The following is an 18,351-nucleotide window of genomic DNA, read 5'->3' on the forward strand; positions in this document are numbered from 1 at the left end:
CATGTGGGATCTTAGCTCCTCGACCAGGGATTGAGCCTGCACCCCCTGCATTGGAAGGTGAAGTCCCAACCACTGGACCTCCAGGGAAGTCCCTAGTTATCTATTTTATGTATAGTAGTGTGTATATGTCAATCCCAATCTCCCAATTCATCCCTCTCCCAATTTCCCCCCGGTAACCATAAGTTTGTTTCCTATATCTGTGACTCTATTTCTGTTTTGTAAATAAGTTCATCTGTACCATTTTTTTAGATTCCACATATAAGTGATATCATAAGATACTTGTCTTTCTCTTGTCTGACTTCACTTAGTATGATAATCTCTAGGTCCCTCCATGTTGCTGCAAATGGCATTATTTCATTCATTTTTATGGCTGAGTAATATTCCATTGTGTATATGTTCCACATCTTCTTTATCCATTCCTCTGTTGATGGACACTTAGGTTGCTTCCATGTCTTGTCTATTGTAAACAGTGCTGCCATGAACACTGGGGTGCATGTATACTTTCGGATTATGGTTTTCTCTGGGTATATGCCCAGGAGTGGGATTGCTGGATCATATGGTAGTTCTATTTTTAGTTTTGTAAGGAACCTCCATACTGTTCTCCATAGTGGTTGTACCAGCTTACATTCCCACCAGCAGTGTATGAGGGTTCCCTTTTCTCCACACGCTCTCCAGCAATTATTGTTTGTAGATTTTGTGATGATGGCCATTCTGACTGGTGTGAGGTGGTACCTCACTGTAGTTTTGATTTGCATTTCTCCGATAATTAGTGATGTTTAGCATCTTTTCATGTGCTTTTTGGCCATCTGTATGTCTTCTTCTTTCTTTCTTTTTGTTTTGGCCATGCTGTTTGGCTTGTGGGATCTTAGTTCCCCACCCAGGGATAGAACCCAGGCCTTGGCAGTGAAAGCTCCAAGTGCTAACCACTGGACCATCAAGGAACTCCCTGTATGTCTTCTTTGAAGAAATGGCTACTTAGATCATCTGCCTGTTTTTTGATTGGGTTGTTCATTTTTTTTTTGATATAGAGCTGCATGAACTAATTATATTTTGGAGATTAATCCCTTGTCGGTTGCTTTGTTTGCAAATATTTTCTCCCATTCTCTGGTTTGTCTTTTCATTTTATTTGTGGTTTCTTTTGCTGTGCAGAAGCTTTTAAATTTAATTAGGTCCCATTTGTTTATTTTTGTTTTTATTTTCATTACTCTAGGCAGTGGATCAAAAAAGATATTGCTGTGATTTATGTCAGAGTGTTCTACCTATGCTTTCTTCTAAGAGTTTTATAGTGTCCGACCTTACATTTAGGTCTTTGAACTACTCTTATTACAAGCTTTTCAGAGGAGGAAATTGAGATTCAAAAGGACTAACTGCGATCTCATGGGTGTGGGAAGAAACAGGAAGAGAAGGAGAAAGGAGTGAAGGGAGGAGAGAAGAGAAGAGACTGGAGTTGGGCAGGTTGATCAGAAAAGGGGGACAATTTTTGAAATGTTGCCAAAACATACTCATGCTGCCAGAACACCATGTTTCCTCCCTCTGCACCCAAACTGGGAAACCAAGAGGGAAATAAGTCCCTGAACCCCCAGACCTCATTCTACCTTCTCCTTCTCCCTTCTCATACCTGCAGATCCTGCCTGAGGCACCCAAAGACATCTGATGGCTTGTCTTTCCAGAGGTTTTAAACACGTGATCACAGAAATCATTTTTGGCTTCAATTCTAATAGAATTTTCTTTTTAAATTTCTTTTTAAAATTTTTATTTATTTATTTTTGACTGCGTTGGGCCTTTGTTGCTATGCGCAGGCTTTCTCTAGTTGCAGCGAGCAGGGGCTACTCTTTGTTGCGGTGGCGCACAGGCTTAGTTGCTCCACAGCATGTGGGATCTTCCTGAAACAGGGCTCGAACCCATGTCCCCTGCATTGGCATGCAGATTCTTAACCACTGTGCCACCAGGGAAGCCCCTACTAATAGAATTTTCAACAATAAAATGAACACTCTTTGTACTACAGGAACTTTCAAATATGTTATTTCCTTTACTCTTCACAATAACTGTGCCAAAATAAAGAATTATTATTTCTATTTTTGTAGAGGATGAATCTGAAGCTCTGAGAGCTTGAGTAACTGGTCCAAGATCACACAGCTTGTGTCAGAACTGGTATTGTAAGCCAGGTTGGAGCCTACACACTTTTCACTTGACCGTCTTGCCTCAAAATTACTGAGGTCCATGAACCCCACATATATTGCCCTGGTCTTGCTTTTGATTGATCCAAACATTCAGGGTCCATCAGGGGCTGCAAATTTTGCATCGATCAGTTACCAGTACTGGGCATTTTATCTTTATTTAGGTAGTTCAAATTTTTTTTTTTTTTTTTTTGGTGACTGTTGGTATCCAGATAGCATACAGGCCTCCATCAAATAAATTAAACTTCCCATCTGTACTGAGTCATTTGGCAAGAAGTGGTTCACAGTCAGTGCAAATAGAGGAAGAATGCAGGGAAAGGGGTGGGGTGGGGTCGGGGAAGACGTTTGTAATGTATGGAGCTGTGAGTACCAGCACCGCATCTTTGCCTCCCCACAAATAACCAGCACCCCCATGTCAGTATTCACCCAAGAAGCCATTCAGTCTCTACTTTGGGTCTGTAGTCCCTTAGCGACCCCACAGCCAGCACCCACCGCCCCGTGCCTTTGGCAATCATCCTTGGCCTGGGACTGGCTCTATCCTGTGTGGATGCCTGTGGACGCTGCCAATAGCCCCTCAAAGGATGGGAGCCCTGAGGTTCTGCCCTTCTGCAAGGTGGCTGGGAGGGACTAGGTGCTCCCAGGTCCTGGCAGTGCACTGCGAGATGGGTGTGAGCATTGAGTGAGGGCTGACAAGCCAGAGCCGGAGAGAAGAGGACCATTCTGGAAGCACACCCAACAAACAGATGGCACTGTCCTCTCAGAACCGAACGAGGAGGCAGGAACCCCCCACCCCCACCCTGCCGCAAACAGTCACACTGTGACCACTGCTATCAGGCAACCAAGGAGGTGGGTGAAAGAGGGGTGGAAAGATGTTATTTCTTGGGGCATATGGAAGAACTGGAGTCAAGCAAATGCCAGGGACAATGTCAAAATGGCTTTAATCCTCAACCCTGGGTGGTGAAAAGAAAAAAAATATGTATATATAATTTCTTTTAGCGCTGAGTTTGAGATCCCCTCTGCCATTTACCATTGTGGCACCTGGCACAAGGCACATAAACTAAAGGCGGGTTATAATTCCTCTGGACAAGGCTGCCAGGGAGGATTCAAGGGCTGGCACACACGGGGCGCAGGAAAAGTTAGTTCCCTTCTCTCTCACCCCCTCGGAAGGATTAGGAAGGATGCTTTGCTTTCTTCCCAGGTCGAGACCTCGAGGAAGAGCAGGGCTTGAGACTGCTTTCGGAATTCTCTAAGGGGAGGGCCCTGGGCGTGGCGGGCCGCAGCTGCCTCGAGGGCCCGCTACAAAGAGGCATTGTTCCCGGCCTGCCGGCTGGGCGGCGCTGGCTCCGCCGCGGGCCGGGGAGTGGGCAGGTTTGCTCCCGCCGAGGAGCAAGCACGGGGGCCAACCTCCAACAATAGTTTTGTTAAAAATCAGGAATGCAGCAAAGCGCCAGAGGCCGTTTATTTTCCCTTGGGGTGGGCCGGAGAGAAAGCTGCTCCCTTTCCTGGGCGGGATCGAGTCTTGTCCCGCCGGTGGTGTGGCCGCACCAAGTTCCGAGGTCCCCGGGGAGGCGGCATGGTGACATCCAGGCCCCTTCCTCTCGGCAACTGCGCTCCTTTCCCAGCCCCACTCAGCCTGTTTTCTTCGGCGCCTGAAAAAGATGTTACGGCTCACAGGCCCGAAACCGGGATAAACAACCTCACCCCACTGTAGTACCGGGAGATGGAAAATACACACACACACACACACACACACACACACACACACACCTCGTTCCCTTCTACACGGACACCCGGCGCCTCCTTTGACAGCTTGGAGGAGGGCGGCTGGGTCGCCACCCGGTTCCCTGGGGGCTTGTCCGCTGCCTCCGGGGCTCCCTTCCCGAGGCCAGGGCTCGAAAGAGGAGGGAACGGGGATTTGAGAGAATCTTTCTTCCCTGTGATCGCTGTCGGCTGTGCCCGCCTGCGGGTCTGGGGTCCTGCCCCCGCCGCTCCCGACACCCACCCGTTCCCTGCATCTCTGGTGACACTCGGCACTGCGGGGAGGATGAGGTCAAAGAAGTAGGCCGAGTCCAGATGGGAGAGCCAGGCTCCTTCCCGCTGGCCGGATCGTGTCCTTCCTCCCCTTCCAAGGACCGGTAGCCTTTGAGCGTCAGAGGGAAGGAAGCCTTAGACTCTTCCCAGAAAGTTGCGCTCTCATCGACCCAATTCTGCGTTACCCTCTGGGCCTCCCTTGGACCCGCTGGAGACCCGGGTGGGACCCGATCCCAGCTCGGGAAGGCGGTTGGGGCGTCGGAGGCCAGCCCTCGGCTCCGGGATCCGAGCCCCGCTCGCCCCGCTCGCCCCCTCTGGATCCTACCTGTGCGCGGCGCTCGCACAGCACTGGTGACCCGCCTGGGAAGGGCTGGGCTGTGCTAGCCACGCGGAGCGTCATTTATTCATGTACACCGAGAAAGGGAGACTGGGGTCCACACCTGTGAGTTCGCCTGCGGGTGCGTCTCCTCGCTGCTGGCAAGCCCAGTGGGAGGCCGGAGCCGGCGAAGTTGCTGGAAAACGGTGAACTCAGAGCTGGAGAGTTAGATGAATCAAAGGTATGGGGACATTAGACTCGGACAGTCTGTTAACCCATCTCAACGTGACCAGACACTTCCGTGAGCCCCATAAGGCTCGCCCTTACCTAGATCCGTGTCCCCTTCCTCCTCTCTTTTGTGATGCGCCCCATCTGAGGTGTGTTAATACACGCACTCAGGTTACGGTTTAGTCGGGCTGTTTTTTGCACATTTATCTCTGCACTCTTCCTCTGTGGGCTGATTTCACAGGTTTACCGGCAGAGGGCAACCTTATTCTAAGTTCTCGAGGGCTCCTGGGCACGTCTCCTCTCTCCACCCAACCGCTGAGGTGGGACTTATGTCTTCCCTGTTTACAGCCATGACGTTCCCTTTCCTCATCGCGGTCCTCCAGAAGATCCAGCAGTGCTGGCTTCCCCCTCACTTGCAGTAAGGCTCAGGGGAGAGGGTTCCTGCACGTGTCCTCTCTAGCACAGCCAGTGTGAGCTGACTCTGTCCTGGTGACTCTCCTTTTATTCCCCCTCCTGAGAGCTGTTCACATTTTAAGGAGCCACAAGGCCCCCACCTGAAGGAAAGCAGGCCCAGGGAGGCAGGGCGTTGGTGTGTGTGCATGGGCGCATGCAGGGAGACAGAGAAAGAGAGAGCAGGACGGCTGAGCAGCCTCTGCAAGAGGGTTAGGGAAGGCTTTCCCTGCTTTCTGAAATCCCTTCATTTTCTAGTTCATCTAGCTTGTGGGAGCCCCTGCTCTGTGCCAGGCACTGGGTTGCACACTGTCTTCCTTAGGGGATGAGCTCTGGGCTTGGAGCTGTAAGATCCAGATGGATTCTGGCTCTCTCCCTGTGAATTTCCTTTTAGAGAAGCACATCTTGTTCATAGCATTTCCTATAAGTAATCAAACACTTGTGCAGTCATTTTATCCATTCAAGGCGTATTTCTATGTGCCAGTATAGGACCCCTGGCCGAGCTTGTAGTCAGACAATAAGCAATACATATAATAACTAGAGCATGTCTGTTGGAAGGGGGCCGATTGTATAGGGCTTTGCAGACATTTTATGGGCTCTAATGTGAATGATACGGGGACCCATTCGTGGGTTTTGCCCAACAGGTGGATACTTACTCTTCACAAGGATCACACTTGGCTGTGAATAGGAGGTAACAACAAAATGATGGCCATGGTGATGATCCGGCCATGGTGATGATCCGGGCCATGGTGAGGTTCTCGCGGGGCAGGGGTGGAAAGAGGTGCTCAGATTCTGGATGTAGTTTTCAAAGTAGTAGAAAAAAGATTCCTGCCCTCCTGTGAGGTGTGAAGGAAATCGAAGATGACTCCAAGCAGTTGGAAGGATAGAGCTGCTGCTGACTGAGACTGGAAGACTGTGGAGGAAAGGAGGAGTAGAGCTGTATTTTGGACATATTCAGGGTGAGGTATCTATTAGAAAAGCCAGTGGAGAGGTTGGCTAGGCAGACACTCGTGTCTCGGGAGGGCTGGGCTGGAGATGGAAATGTGGGGTTGTCGGGATACATATAGGCGGTGCTGAAAACCCTAAGGCTGGAGAGATCAGCGAGAGGATGAGTGAGACACAGGAGTCCAAGCCCTGAGCTCGAGGCGCCATCGTGCACATCACAGCTCCCATGATCCTCTCTGGCTCATGGCTCAGGCACAGGGCCTGTTCAGAGAGCATCTGGTAAATGGACAAACCAACCTCTCTGACTCTTACTTGCATCACACGTAAAATGAAAATAAACGTGGTACTAACCTCAGAAGGTTGTCTTCAGGAAAAGTTAAATGAGGTCACGAAAGTGAAAATGCCTTACAAGTAGCAGGCACTCAGTATATCTTAAAAATGTAGGTTCGAGGGCTTCCCTGGTGGTGCAGTGGTTGAGAGTCCGCCTGCCGATGCAGGCGACACGGGTTCGTGCCCCGGTCCGGGAAGATCCCACATGCCGCGGAGCTGCTGGGCCCGTGAGCCATGGCCGCTGAGCCTGCGCGTCCGGAGCCTGTGCTCCGCAACGGGAGAGGCCACAACAGTGAGAGGCCCACATACCTCAAAAAAAAAAAAAAAAAAAGTAGGTTCGATGATCTCATCTTCTTCTCTCTTGTTTGTAACTCAGGTTTATATGAACTTTACAGCTTATATTTCTTGATGGTATTGTCACAATAAATTCCTGATGCGTGCAGGCCAAACATTGTTATTCGCATTTTATGGGTGAGGAACGTGGGCTTTGGGAGGTAAAATAACTTCCTGAAGGCTCACCTCTGATAGTAATTCCACTGGCTAATGTATCTGCGTATGTCTGTGTCAGGCACTGGGTTACTGATTTTGCTTGCATCTTGCAAGGACACTCTTGAGGTGGGTATTATTATCTCCGTTTGCAAATAAGGAAACTGAAGCATGGAGAGGATGGCTCACTTAGCCAAGGCCACGTGGTGAGTGCCCGGGTCATGAGCGAACCTCCCAATCCTGCCTTGAATGGTCTGTTCGTCTTCCTCATCTACATCCTGCACTCCTGCCAGGGCCGGGCCTTGCCATAGGCAGCGAGAGCAGCTGCCTCCTGGCTTTGAAGTTAGAAAAATTCTCTCTCCTCACACTTCTCTCCTACCAAGGCTGCTGCAGGATGCGAAAGTTCATTCACTCCTTGGGAACTTTCTAGAGCAAGCTGAGTCAAAGCATTTTGGTTCATTGCTCCCTCTCTCTGGAATGTCCTTTCCCCTCTTCTTTATATGGTGGATGACTCCTGTACATTCTTCCGAATTCTGGTCAACTCCAGTTTGTTTTTCCAAATCCAGTTCGTGTGGCACTTCCACTGTGAAACCTTCCCTGCTTGCACCAGACAGAGTTAGTCACTACTTAATTCCCACGACACTTCGGTCATACCTCTCTCACAACAACGGACAGTTTCCTATGTGTTTGACTGATGCCACTGTAAGACTGTGATTTCCTCCAGGAAATCTTTTTTTTTTTCGTGTCTTTGTATCCGATGTGGTGTTTGCTTCGTAAACACATAAATGAATGAGTGACCCCTCAATAATCACTATCAAAGCGATTTTATGGATCTCAAATACTGTTTCAGAGATGAGGAAATAGACTCACAGAAGTGACTGCGCAAAGCCATGCAGCTAATTAAATATTGGATCTGGAGCGCCAGAGAGGCGATGAGGTCGTGCCTTATGAAATCTCTTGACAACCGTTGAAGCCCAAAGACTCCACGCTACCTTTGCCTTCTCTTTGCGCTGCCATCCAGCGTCCTTGAACTCTCCCCCAAATGATCCTGCAGGTGGCAACAGAGGCCAAGGAAAAGTGCAGCTCCCGTCCTGAGCCCCTGTCCGGCCGTGTATGTAAGGAAGGCAAAGCTTTCTGAGGGTGGGGCAAGTGACTTGAAGGAATCCAAGCAAGAGAGAGAGTCTTATGTCTGCATCAAGTATAACTCAGAAAGAAATTGCTTAGACACTTGCAGTGTTAGCACTAGTTGTAACATGGATATGAAGAAAGGGAAAAAACAACGAAAATAAAAGGACATCCAGTAAAAAAAGTGAAACCTTACGTTTGGTTGGAAAAGCCACACGATCTGTCCCAAGTCACAAAAAGTGGGGAGGGGAGGGTCAGTTTCAGGGCCACTGCCCTGCGTCGTCTGCAAAGCAGGTTTCTGCCTGGTAGAGGAACCAGGTGTAGGTCCAAGTACATTTGCTCCGACCCAGAGGCTGTTTGGTCATGGGCTGATGGCGACCTGGATCGTCAGAGCTTCTGGCTTGTGGGACTGTGTCCCCATCTCTGCCCTAATAAACATTTACCAACCGCTCATTAAAAAGCAGAGGAGGGCTTCCCTGGTGGCGCAGTGGTTGAGAGTCCGCCTGCCGATGCAGGGGACATGGGTTCGTGCCCTGGTCCGGGAAGATCCCACATGCCGCGCAGCGGCTGGGCCCGTGAGCCATGGCCGCTGAGCCTGCGCGTCTGGAGCCTGTGCTCCGCAACGGGAGAGGCCTCAACAGTGAGAGGCCTGCGTACCGCAAAACAAACAAACAAACAAACAAAAGCAGAGGAAAGGTCATCCAGTTTGCCAAGGACAGGAAACTCTTGAGTCCTACAAGTACCCATGTGGAAGAGTGGGCAACAGGGAGATGGAACAAGGGGACATTTACCCTGTGATCAAAATAGTTGGGTAGAGACAGCATGGAAGAGGCCTGGCTGGAGCAGTGGTGTGTGTGGGGAAGAATAGGGCTGGGCCCTTTGTGATAACAACTCCTGTTTGTGCAGCACTTCCATGATCTTTTTACTCCTCTCCACAGGCTAGGAGGTGGTAATGGGGAAACCGAGGCTGGGAGCATCTCGTCTAATTACCCACGTGTGGTGGAGCTATAGCGTGAACTGCATTTCTGTGACTCTTGGGTTATTCTCTGCTTTGGCCCCATGTCTCTAACCAGGCTGCATGTTCTGCTCCTTCTTTTTTCAGAACATCGTTCATCTCCAATCCAGCCATCTGCCGTATTATAGGAGCTGTTATCTGTCTCTTTCTGGGGCTGTACAACTTCTGCATTTGGTCTTATCCTCTCTTTCTTCCCATTAATTTGACATATGCTATAGGAGTAGGGTCGTCAGATATAGCAAAAACCAAAAACGAGATGTTCAGTTAAATTGGAAATTTAGAAAAAATGAATAATTTTTATTGTATGGACATATTAAAATGTTTCCATTTATCTAGGGGACTTCCCTGGCCATCCAGTGGCTAAGACTCCGCGCTTCCGACGCAGGGGGTGCAGATTCAATCCCTGGTTGGGGAACTAAGATCCCACATGCCATGTGGCATGCCCCTCCCCCAAAAAAGTTTCTGTTTATCTAAAACTCAGATTTAACTGAGCACCTGTATTTTATCTGGCAACTCTACATGCAAGTGACAGTTCTGAACAACCATTTACGTCATTCTGAAGATGTCCAATTTCCCTGTTAGCTATAGGGCTGAGGCCATAAGCGTCTGTGGAGTGTGGGCAGGGGACATAAATGTATGAATTGAGTGATGGGTAATAGGAACGGGGCCTGGAACTAAACGGAAAATCGAAGAGCCATGGCTCACGGGCCCAGCCGCTCCGCGGCATGTGGGATCTTCCCGGACCGGGGCACGAACCCGCGTCCCCTGCATCGGCAGGCGGACTCTCAACCACTGCGCCACCAGGGAAGCCCGTATTAAGTATTTTAAATAAAATATTAAAGCAAAAAGCAAGCAAGCAAACAGACATACGCACATACACGCATAACACATACATGGCGGTCAGAGTCTGGCTCCTATGTGAAACTTGGGCGAGGCCCAACCACTGTGCCTGGCATCGGCGCCCCGATCAAGAGTTCTGCCCTCCACACCCACCCTCCTCCTGCCCACCCACCCCTGCCCCCCACCAGCCAATTCTCACTCATCATGGACCCCCTGGCCATTTCCCACCTCACCAGTCCTGCTGGGCACTTAGATCCACAGTGAACTTTCTCTTTCCGAGGTGAGAGTGTGCTCCTTTCCACCCAGAGACACCACCAGTGGCCACATCATTGTCCTCTCTAGCAGCCCGAAGGGAGGCCAGGAAGTGACTTTGAGAGACACTTACCATGTGCCAAGACCTTTATATGCAGACGTTTGCTTATTTTTGGTCTCCTGTCCTTGGTGGGATGGTGAATCACTCAAGGACAGCAACCCTGTGACATACAACTCTGATTTCCGTGTTGAGTTTTGGTACAAATATGTGCTCAGGGTATACTTAGCAATGGGACCAGGAAGGTACAAACTCGTGAACTTAGTAACTGCAGACTGAAGGCAAAACCCTGTACCCGTGTTTCCCCACTCCCATGTTTCCTTACCACACCCCCGGCCCCTCCCAATTCTAGTTTCAAGCATTTTTCAAATCTGAGGCTTTTGTCCAAATTTAAGCCTTTGGCTTAAAAATCCATTTTTTACAGAGCTGATTAGGACCTGAATTTGAAAGATGTTGGTTCTTTCTTGGCCTGCTTTATTAGGAAATGAGCCCTAGCACCTTCAAAGGCCTCCTCTTGTGCATGCTGAACTGAGGCAGCCTTGGGGCTTTGAGAGGAATGCCGCTGAATCTTGACAAAGCCCCACCTTTTGTTTTTAAGGGGGAAAATGTCCCGAGGAACATGGGTGACTTGGAGCAAAGGACCGGTTGGCCCCAGACATGATCTGCTTCCAACGAGGAAAGGGCTAGAATCCTGGAAACACCCAAATTAGACACTAGACTTGGGAAACAAACAAACAAACAAAGGGACCAGCACCGGCTGGGCAACTTTTCAGTCTTTCTAACTCCAAAGATTTTTCAAATATTCTCCCCTTATTGCGATTCCTGGCCTCCCCAGCTAGCGCTGGCTGAGAGGTGCTGAGCTGGGCTGGGGCCTTGGGCTACTGCTATGACTTCGTGGTCAGCGGTGCCCTCTCAAGCTCTCTGTTTAAGACTTCCTCTGGCCTCACAGCTGCCTCTGGGAGCTGCCCGGACAGAGAGGGACCCTTCTGGAAGCCCAGTTACCTTTTGAATTCTGTTATTACTCTTTTCTTTAGAAATGGATTCCCTTCCTTTCAATGGGAAAAGGTGTCATGACAAATAATATGTCTCTATTTTATCATTAGGCTCCAGACTTCTCCCCAGGGGAAAAAAACAGCTGTTTTTTGTTTGTTTGTTTTTAATTCAATAAACTTGAAGAAGCTCTTTATTATTCATCAACTTCAAAGAGACTCTACTGGGCCCCTTGGACAGGACTCAGAGCTGAGTTTCCTAATCAAGGACAGAAAGAAAAAGAGACCAGGACACATGGGTGAGTTTACTGGATTAGTGGTTTCTCCTTAAATAGTCTAGTTTAGTGTGTGTGGGGTTGCGTGGAGGGGGAGTTTGCATGTGCCTGGGCGCCAGCTGCTATGCTGGATGGCAGGGCTGCTGAAATGAATGCAGCGCAATCTCTGGCTCTCCCCACCTGCTGGAGGAGGTGGGCTTGGGCCCCCACCGGCAGGGAGAAGCAGTCTGGTGCAGCGGTTACCAGCACCGACTCTGGAGTCATAAGGCCTGTGCCCTGGCTCTGCTGCTTATGGGCTACTTGGCACTGGGCAAGTTACTTAGCTTCTCTGGGCCTTAAGTTTTGCATCCTAAAACGGGGTTCATTACCAATCCTATGTTATAGGGTGCCTGTGAGGATTGAATGAGCTAAAATAAAGGACTTCAGCATGGTGCTTGGCACCTGTGTTTGTTATTATCATTCAGAAGGTGTGCAGGAAGTGCGTGGGGGTACGGAGGAGGGCGCAGCTGACTGCCTGGATGTGGCGGGGGAGGCTTCAAAGAGCAGGTGACATTTGCATTGCACCCTGAAAGATGAGTAGGAGTTTGGTAGACCAAGGTGGCGCCGAGTGAACCCAGGGAGGGGGGAGCGTGGTCAGAGGCGTGAGAGAGGGCAGCGGCTGGAAAAGGAGGAGAAGAGAGGCCTGCGCAGCTGTAGCCAAGGACTTGTGTCTGGCTTGGGGAGGGAGTAAAATCATAAAAGGAATCCAGAAAGGTGGGGTCAGGCTAAGATTGGGAAAGGATCTTCAGAATCTCAACCTAAGAGTCTCCAGTTCCATGAGATAGGTCATTAATTCATTCGGGTGAGTCACTTTGACCACGTTCGATGTACTTGAAGCGTTCGATAAATGTTAGCATTGTTATCATTACTATTATTATCAAGTCCCTTACAGATATCATCTCGTTGAATTCTCACAACACCCCTGTGAAGAAGGTTCTGTCATCTCATCCTATAAAACCAAAGGAAGGCGGAAGGAAGTTTCGGAATTTGCCTGTCACTGAACCGGTAGGGGGCAGAGCCGGCAGGTGGTGGAGCTGGATTTTCAACCTGCGTCTGTCTGACCCCAGAGCCTAAGCTCTTCACTGTGGCTTCGTGCTTTCTCACACTGCTTAAGGAGGCTGCCTTAAAACGGGGCTTCCCATTTGCTTAGTTAATGGGATTGTATATAAATAATACTATACTGTTTACTTTCAAAGAAATCAATTAAAAGAAATCCAATAGAGCAGTCTGACAGGGGCTTTGAGTGTATAAATGCACCCTTAGGCTGGGGTGTCTTTCAGGCGGGTGGTGGAGCTCTTGGGCTCTATTCCCAAGGCTCAGGCCCCAGAGGCACCGCCAGCAGACACCCACCCCTCAACCCCACCCGCGTGCCTGTAGCACAGCAATCACCATGGCAACCCCAGTTAGCATTTCTTTGCAGACTGCTTGGCAGGGCTGAGTGGTACCTGACACCCTCTGGGGCACTTAGCTTTGAACAAGGACTTGGCTCCCTTAGTGGCCAGTGCCAGCCAGGTCTTCAGGTCTCAGGCCTTGAACAAGAGCCCAAACACCTTCCGACTGGACCAGGGGCTGTGACAGCTTCTCTCCCACCCATTCACGGCCGGGCGTTTGTGTCCTGGGTCAGTTCTGCAGGTCCTCTCCCGTTCTTTGGGGAGACACTCACTCGTTGAAGACACTTAGTCACTGGGCCCCTGGCAGCTGCAGGGAAGGAGCTGGGGAGGGAAGAACATTCTCCAGTGGGGAAGCAGATAACAGGCACCAGGGAGTTCCCCTTCTCCAAACACTTCTCTCTTCATTGTGCACTGGCGCCTCCAATGCCAAGGGTTTAAGAAATTGCCAGGGATCCCGGTGACATTTGCCCCGGGACAGCTGCCCCAAATTAGCATCCTGTGTGGGTGAGCTAATCTGCATAAATGTCACCTCCTCCGAGAAGCCTTCCCTGCCCCACAATTCACTCTTGTTCCCTGTCTTTCCCTTTACAACATTTATTCCAATTTCTAGTTCTATAATGTTAAGATTTTCTTGCTTACTGTTCCCTGCCCCCCTGCCCCTGACTGTAAACTCCGTGCGGGCAGAGAACTCATCTATTTTATTCCCTGTTGTGCAGCCAGCGTTGAGAACAGGTGCAGCACATGGCGTTTTGGTCAGGTCTCTGGCAGCTCCTTTTCTTCCTCTTTTCCCGGCACTGGTGCCTTCTCCTCGTCCTGGCCTTGACTGTTGAGTTTCTCAAGGTGGGCTCTTAGGCTGCCTTCACGTCTCACTCTTTTTTTCTAAGCCATCTCACCCCGGCCCAAAGCTTCCATTTGCTTACTTGACATTTTTGTCTGTGTGTCTTCAAGTCACCCGAATTCCCATGACCGAGGCAAAACACATGGTCTCTTCCCTGGAACGTGGCCCTTTTCCAGGGTTCTCTGAGTCCATGGCTCCATCAGGCAGCCACATGGGCAAATCAGGAAACAAGGAGTCGTGGGTGCCTCCTCCTTGTTTACTCTCCCCCCAATTCAATCACTTTGACCTCTTTGGCATCTTCTAGATCCACCTACTTCTCACCATCTCTGCAGTCCCCGTCCTGGTCCATGCTACCGGCTCCTTTCACCTGATTGGCTTATTAACACGCCTTCTTACTGCTCCTCTGGTCCCCTCCATTCTCCATGCTCCAGCCAGAACGTTCTTGAAATGCAGATCTGATCACGTCATCCCTCCCTCCTCCACACACACAATTTGAGACAGCCTTGACAACACGGGGACTGACTCAGGACATGCACTCTCTGGGTGTCCTCTTGAGATCCCACCTTCCTCTGGCAGGCCCCCTCTTAGACAGTGTCCCTTCAAGATGGCTCCAGCCAGCTTAGCTTCCAAGGTCTCCTCTGGTCTAAGAGTGCTCATGCACCGTCCCCTGCCAAATGCCAACCTGGGCAACTTGAGTCGTAATCTAGCCTGTGTGCTTTCTTCTAGATTGGAGGTGAACACTGTCCATGGGGTTCTTTAAACTGCACCAGACATGTATAAATGCCTCAGAATGGTCTCTGTGAGGAGCTCAAACATAGTTCTTTGTAAAGAAATCTCCTCCTGCCTTTTCAACCTCAGCTCCTTTATCAAGGAGTGGGGTTGAGGTTAAGGATCACAAACAGGTGTGGGAGGACCTCTCTTGCTACTCCTGAGTTCGTGAGCCATTATTTCACTTTGGAATATGGGAGCACGTCGCCAAATCCTAAATCCTTTGGGGCCCACCAGAACTGAGTAAAAATGGTTCTAGGTACAGAATACTGTTTTACATAGAAAGTGCTCTATGGAAGGAGTTGGCTAGAATCTACCCCTCAGAGACATGGGTATGTTGCTTTAGGAGAAGTCTGGTAGGCACATCCCCAAGCAGCCTGGAGTCCCATAGCAGCACCAGGAAGCTGAGAGAGAGAGCACAGGGATAACTTGGCTGTGTCACCTGAAGTTAGAGGACAGGTTCTCCTGAAGCCTTCAACCTCGCCGACTCTGTCGACCTCCCACCCTCTCAGTCACTCCCTTACCCCACCTGGGGGCCCTCTCCATGGAGTCAGCCCCGGCCTCAGTCCAGAGGAGCTGCTTCCATAGGCAGCATCCCCCAACCTTCTGCCAAGCAGCTGGGGCTGCCACAGTCCCTCCGGGCTGAGAGCCACACTTCTCTTGAAAACCACAGAGAATCAATCAGGGGGTCAGAGTCCTTCTCTCTGGCTCAGAAGTCCCATGGCTGTCTGAGCCTTGCCCCTCACTGACTCCTTGGTCCAGGTACAGCGTATTTCTATCTTATCCCATGAAGGCCAGTGCTGGGCAAACTTACGTAGGAGATACAGTTCGTCTGGAGTGCTTGTGACCATAGGGATGGGCATCTCATGCACATTGGCAAGGTGTAAACTGGCACAACCTTTCTGGGAAGCAATTCGGAAATGTGTATCAAGAGCATTAAGAGTGTTTTTGCCTTTTGACTGAGAAGTTCCATTTCAGTAGACATTTGTAACCGAAGTTTATAATGGGGAGCTCATTTTCACCGTGGGGAACCCATCTTTTTTTTTTTTTTTTAAGGGCGTATGCGTTTTTTGTTTTTTGTTTTTTTAAAGAAGATGTTGAGGGTAGGAGTTTATTAATTAATTAATTTATTTATGGCTGTGTTGGATCTTCGTTTCTGTGCGAGGGCTTTCTCCAGTTGTGGCAAGCAGGAGCCACTCTTCATCGCGGTGCGCGGGCCTCTCACTATCACGGCCTCTCCTGTTGCGGAGCACAGGCTCCAGACGCGCAGGCTCAGTAGTTGTGGCTCACGGGCCCAGTTGCTCCGTGGCATGTGGGATCTCCCCAGACCAGGGCTCGAACCCGTGTCCCCTGCATTAGCAGGCAGATTCTCAACCACTGCGCCATCAGGGAAGGCCGGGAGCCCATCTTTGATGCAGCTTCTTCTGGATGCCTTTTGATTTGCTGCTTTGATAACATGGCAAACTTCTTTGGTTTCCCAGTCATATACTGAACATGGAGAGGGGGTGGAGACAGTCAAAGTGGATTTAAGGCTGTGTAACTCTGTGTAAAAACCCCCTAAGGGGGCCTGCCCCCAAAGATACATGGTTCTCAAAAGGAGACTCTTGTGGTGCTGAGTGCATAAAAATTTGTGTGGGGAGCTTGTAAAAAGGGAAATTGTATTGACCCCTGACCTCCCATTCTGATTCAGTAAGTTCGGGTGGTTTCCAGGAATCTCTGTTTTTAAGAAGCTTCCCTGTAGATTCCGATGCACAGGGAGAAGGTTTGAGAACCATTGCTTAGACTTGTAATCTTCCAGAGTCCATTAATTTTTCAAGAATTCCCCTAAGTCTTATTTTCATGGGACTATTGTACGTCACACAGGATCTGTGCATTCAAGAAATATCTGAAATGCCAGACAAGCATTCTTACCACAACTTTAGAGGGAGAGAGTTAATTATCAAAGACCCGATGTAAGCTGTATACCACACTTTTAAGTGTACACACTGCGGAGACAGAGACATCTAGGATGACTTCAGTATGCAAAACTTGTTCCGCCCACAAGCCAGCGTCGGCACTTGCCTTCTTTTCCTGGGGTCATGTGAACTGGGTGTATGTTTCCGTGTTCACTGTCCCAGCACTTCTAAGACTCTGCCATGGAGTATGGTTTTAGAAGCAAATGAGAATCCCTTTTCTTCTCTGCCTAATCCAGCTGTCTTCTCCCCATTCTGCCCAGAGGTCATAAATTGGGCTGTGATTCTTTCCACTGTTAGGAAGAGATCTACTTGGTGGGAGGTGTTATTAATTTTGTCCACTGGTTCTCAAAATGTGCTGGACGCTGGAATCAACCAGGAGCGCTTTTCAAAACCAAATGTCTTGCTGGCACCTCAGACTAAGTCCGCCAGAATCTCGGGGTGGGTGTGCAGTTCTCAGATATCAGTGTTTTTAAAGTCCTCATGTGATTCTAGGTGCAACATGATTGAGAACTATTAATCTAGCCTAAACTTCACTTGAGGTAGAAATAGAAGTAGCGCAGGAAACTTCAGTGAAAGGCCAGGAGAAAAATATTTCTTTTCCTTGTACCTTATTCATGATGACTTTCTGTGTCCACTTGTCTTTCTGTGGATTGGTTTGCTTTTTATCTTTTCACAGACTTCAATTATTACCCGGTTGCATGACCCCATATTATAGTTTTATTACATTCAGAACTGGAAAGCTCGTCTTGTAACCTGAACCATTTTCCCCTCAAAGTCTGACCATGCTGCCCCCAGTTACCAGAGCTACTTTTTAAAAATGGAGATTCATATGTATAAAATAGATAACTAATAAGAACATGCTGTATAGAAAAATAAATTAAATAAAATTTCAAAAAAAAAAAGGAGACTCCTGGTCTCTGCCCATGCTCATTAAATCAGAATTAATGGGGATGGTTCCATGAACCTGGATTTTTAATAAGTTCCTCAGTGACTCTTTAAAGTTTGGGTTTTTTGGCCCTAAACTCACCAGCCCCGTTATGAGCACAGTCATACTTCGGATCCAAAATATTGAGGATGAAGACCTAAGAACAATCTTAACAGGAATGTGATACATTTCACCCCATGAAGATGGACATTCTGAGGACAGGGATGAGCAAAGGGCTGATTGTTGTTACCAACGACGCTGACTCTAGTTTAGAGATTATAAATGAAAATCCCTACAACTATTCTCAAGGCTATCCTTCACAGACTGTGATATAAGAATAATTTTTCCAATCCAGTTTCTCTGTGGATGAAGTGCTAACCACTTCCAGCACTGATGTTATATCAGTTATCTACTGCCACAGCCATGCTGTGTAACATACAGCCATAAAACCGCAATGGTGTACAATACAATGCTGTTCATGAGTCTGTGGGTTGGCGGGGTGATTCTGCTGATCTGAACTGGGCTGAGTGAGGCACCCCCCTGAGTCAGCAGTCAGTTGTCAGGCTAGCAGTCAGGCTAAATGACTCAACTGACCTTGCTTGGGCTTTCCCACATCTTGACCAGAACCCCTGGGGCAATTCGGCTTGCTCCAAGTGGCTAGTCCTCCAGCAGGCTAGCCCAGGCATGCCCAAATTCTGAGAGAGTGTGGAAGCGTGCAAGGCCTTAGAGCCTAGCTCTGCGACTTGTACAATGCCACTTCTGCCACGCTGTTGGCCAACTTGGTCACAGGAAGAGCCCACATTCAAGGAGGTGGAGAAACAGACCCTACCTCTTAATAAGATAAGCTGTAAAGTCACATTCCAAAGCGTGTGGGTCCAGGGAGGACATCAAATGGTGCCATTTATACAAACAATCTGC

General features: G+C 49.2%; 1 long non-coding RNA gene across 1 annotated transcript; it reads right to left on the reverse strand.

The window, feature by feature from the left end:
- Positions 1-3,098: 3,098 nt before the first annotated feature.
- Positions 3,099-5,452, reverse strand: LOC115802215 (uncharacterized). Its single transcript, XR_004022632.2, has 3 exons — positions 4,852-5,452; positions 4,649-4,742; positions 3,099-3,826 (listed from the first exon to the last, which is right to left on the reverse strand). It is a non-coding gene; the product is annotated as an uncharacterized LOC115802215 (long non-coding RNA).
- Positions 5,453-18,351: the final 12,899 nt, after the last annotated feature.

The sequence above is a fragment of the Delphinapterus leucas genome, chromosome 7 (assembly GCF_059928025.1).
Source record: "Delphinapterus leucas isolate spDelLeu-1000000601 "Yukka" chromosome 7, BTC_Dleu_Yukka2, whole genome shotgun sequence".
Lineage (NCBI taxonomy): Eukaryota > Metazoa > Chordata > Mammalia > Artiodactyla > Monodontidae > Delphinapterus > Delphinapterus leucas.